The 3,756-nt window shown below is 39.8% G+C and overlaps 1 non-coding gene across 1 annotated transcript; it reads left to right on the forward strand.

Moving 5' to 3' along the window:
• The first annotated feature begins 1,663 nt into the window (after window positions 1-1,663).
• On the forward strand, window positions 1,664-1,770 carry LOC141625450 (small nucleolar RNA R71). Its single transcript, XR_012535230.1, has one exon. It is a non-coding gene; the product is annotated as a small nucleolar RNA R71 (small nucleolar RNA).
• The last annotated feature ends 1,986 nt before the right edge of the window (window positions 1,771-3,756 follow it).

The following is a 3,756-nucleotide window of genomic DNA, read 5'->3' on the forward strand; positions in this document are numbered from 1 at the left end:
AAAGAATAAAAGAAGAGAACTTTATTGATTGATGAAGAGTTGTCAATTCTCCAATAATAACCCAATAATAACCCAATAATCTTCAATTACCCAATAATAAACTTAATAAACTTGAACAATAATTAAGGAAAGATTAATGTGTAATTTGTGGAAAGATTAAAGAGTAATCTATTCTAATCTACTCCTAATCTAATCTAAGAGGAACTTCTAATATGGGAACTTGGTTAAGAGAGCTTGGTCCCTTTGATTTACAAATAGGGTATTTATAGTAGGGATTAGGTGCACAAATTAGGGTTACTAATGGCTTAAATGACGATTAAGTCCTTGAGGAATCACTCCTCTCAAGAAAAGATGCGGGTCTCCTTTTAGCTAGTCTTTCAAAAATATGCGCATCCCGAGCGTCTAGGCAATAGGGACGGTTGGCACTGGAGAGGAATCCGAGCGGCCAAGGGGTCGGGACGCTCGTCCTGTAGCAGGGGGAGACGAGCAGATCAAGCACGGGATGCTCGGATCTTAAGGCCTCAAGACGAGCGTCCTGGAAGGGAGGACGAGTGTCTTGTCTCAGGGGACGAGCGTCTTAGTCTCGGGACGAGCGGATTGGCGGACAGCTTCTTTGTTTGAGCTCGGATTATAAAACGGACGTCATTTTCTGATCCGGACTCCTATTGGAGTGATTCAAAAGCCTAGATCACTTGATTTTTCGACACCGTTCCATCTAGTATACTTTCAGAGCCAAAGGAGCAACCCTTGGTTTGGTTCCGAGCAATTTCTTCTTGCATTGACTTCCTTCTCGTCATCCTTGCTTTTTAACCCTATGATACTTCTATATACTCTTTATTCCTACATCCTTGGTCATCATTCTTGTCTCCTCTTCATACTAGTCCATCTAAGATCGTCAAAAAGCTTCTAAATATGCACGAGAGACGGGAATTTCCGCCTAATTACCTTCTTTCCTACAAAACATATGAAATGCACTAGGAAAGCAAAATAGGAAGCATTTGACGGATAAAATGGCTATGGAATGATATAATAGTATGCAAAATAGGTTCAATTAGGGGACTAAATGTGTGCAAATAATGTTCACATCAGGGGTTCAATTGGTGGAGGTTGATTAGAACTTTGTTGTTATTGGGAATGATGAGATTGTTGGTCTTGTAAAACATAGAGTTCTTGTGGGCATGGGTCTTGTTGTGAAAAAGATGAGCAAGTGTATTAAGAATGTCCAATACCACCACAATTCTCACAAGTAGGAGCATATTGATGATAGTTTCTTGGAGGGGAACTTGGTTGAGAGTAGGTCCTTGGTGGTGACCTAGGCTCTTGAACATGGTAGACCTTGGGGTGATTTGGTCTTTCTTCATGATAAGCATTTTCATGCTTCCTCTCCACCAAAAAGCTATCAAATTTCTTTGACAATTCATCCAACTTGGCTTTGTTTTCCAATTCTAGCTTTGAAGGTCCTTCACTTTTGGACTCATTTTCTCTTCCATAGTCACCTTCTCTACCTCCATAGCTAATTTCGATGTCGGAAATGTTTTGGATCAACTCCGTGATTTGGGCATTTTTCATATTGTCAAAGTTGTCACCGGAGGCCGCCACGATCATATCCCTAAATCTTTGCTCAAGAGTTTTGAAGAAAATTTGGGTTGTCATCCACTTGGGGATTCCATGATGTGGGCAAGAGGTAAGAAGGTCTCTAAATCTTTCCCATACTTCACTCAAAGTTTCAAGATGCGTTTGCTTGAAGGTTTGGATTTCATGTCTTATTCTAACGGTTTTTGAAGGAGGGTAAAATTTGTTGATAAAAGCCTTTGATAAGCTTTCCCAAGTAGTGAAAGTACCCGGTTCATGTGAATTCAACCATTTTCTAGCATTTTGATGCGAGTGTCGTTGGGGCTCTCAATCAAACATAATTTATAATACTTAACATACAACTAGTTAGCGGTAAGTCGAGGTCGATCCATGGGACGGTGTGCTTTGGGTTCTAAGTCTATCTATCTCAATTTATGCTAGTGTCACAATTTGGTTGGGTTTGTAGTTGTGTCTAGACTAATGCAAATGATATAGTAAAACAAGCAATAAAAGGAAAGGTGTAAACAATTGATTAAAAGTGCTAGGATATCATGGGGTCATAGGGGATTCATGGTGTCGATCATACAAACATGTTTACAAGGTTGCAAGCAATTAGTGTTGTGGGGGAACCGAGTTGGGTTATGTCTTACGGTTCTTAGGAAGAGTTGGGTCCCGGAGCCGAATCGATTAGATTGTACAACACCTACAAGTCGACTTACTTTCCTCCTAATCAACTTCTATGCATGGTCTAACAAGACTCGAGTTGGGTTATGTCTTACAAGTCAAGTTGAGTAGATAAGAGATGGTTGTAAATGCAAGGATTCATAGGCTTAGCATTTCATCAAACACAACATGTGCATAAAGTTGACATCACAACAAGCAAGCAATTTAATCATGTGAACATATTAGATTAAGCATGAATCAATCCCATGTTTGTTTCCCCAAATTACCCACTAATCCTAGCTAAAAAGACTACTCACTCATCATCATGGAGAACATGTCATTAATGGTGTCAAACACAACAACAAGTGTAAACATGATAATAGAATGAGGAAATAAACAATAAAGATTAAAGAGTAAAGGAATTATACCAAACTTGAGGTGATCCAAATAATAATGCAAAGAATAATAGAAGAAACTTGATGATTGATGGAAGATTGTCAATCTCCCAATAATAACCCAATAATCTTCAATTACCCAATAATAAACTTGAATAATAAACTTGAACAATAATTAAAGAGAGATTAATGTGTAATTTGTGGAAAGATTAAAGAGTAATCTATTCTAATCTACTCCTAATCTAATCTAAAGAAGGATTTTCTACCCTAAAAGTTCATAAAAAGGATCCCCCCTTGATTATTTACAAAGATGGAGTATTTATAGTGGAAATTAGGGAGGATGCATTAGGGTTAACTAAGGGCTAAACTAGTAATTACACTTTTTAAGTTGAGCAAGGAGACTCGGGATTGTCCGAGAGAAGGGCTTCTCTTATCGTTGCTAGAAGAATGAAAACGTCTTTGTGCTACAATCCGTGCGGATGGGAGTCGGGACGGCCGGATTCTGGTAAGGGAATCCGAGCGGATTGAGTGGGGCAATCCGAGCGGATTTGGGAGAAGACGCTCGGATTGTAGCAAGGGAATCCGAGCGGATTTAATGCAAGACGGGCGGATTCTCCTCCAGTGAATTTTCTTGTTTTTCCCAGCCAGAAGACGGGCGGATTGGGGACAATCCGGGCGGATTGGGGAAGACGAGCGTCTTCTTCTCGGGACGCGCGGATTCCCGAACAGCTTCTTTGTTTGACCTCGGATTGTAAAACGGACGTTATTTTCTCATCCGGACTCCTATTGGAGTGATTCAAAAGCCTAGATCGCTTATTTTTTCGACGCCGTTCCATCTAGCATATTTTCAGAGCCAAAGGAGCAACCCTTGGTTTGCGTTCCGAGCAATTTTCTTCATGAATGGCTTCCTTATTTTCCTCCTTGCTTTAAACCTTATGACCCTTCTTTATACTCTTTATTCCTACATCATTGGTCATCATTCTTGCCTCCTCTTCATACTAGTCCATCTAATATCATCAATAAGCTTCCAAGTATGCACGAAAGACGGGAATTTCCGCCTTATTATCTCCTTTTCTACAAAACATATGAAATGCGATAGAAAAGCAAATAGGAAGGTTTTGACGGA

The sequence above is a fragment of the Silene latifolia genome, chromosome X (genome assembly GCF_048544455.1).
Source record: "Silene latifolia isolate original U9 population chromosome X, ASM4854445v1, whole genome shotgun sequence".
NCBI classification, from domain to species: Eukaryota; Viridiplantae; Streptophyta; class Magnoliopsida; order Caryophyllales; family Caryophyllaceae; genus Silene; species Silene latifolia.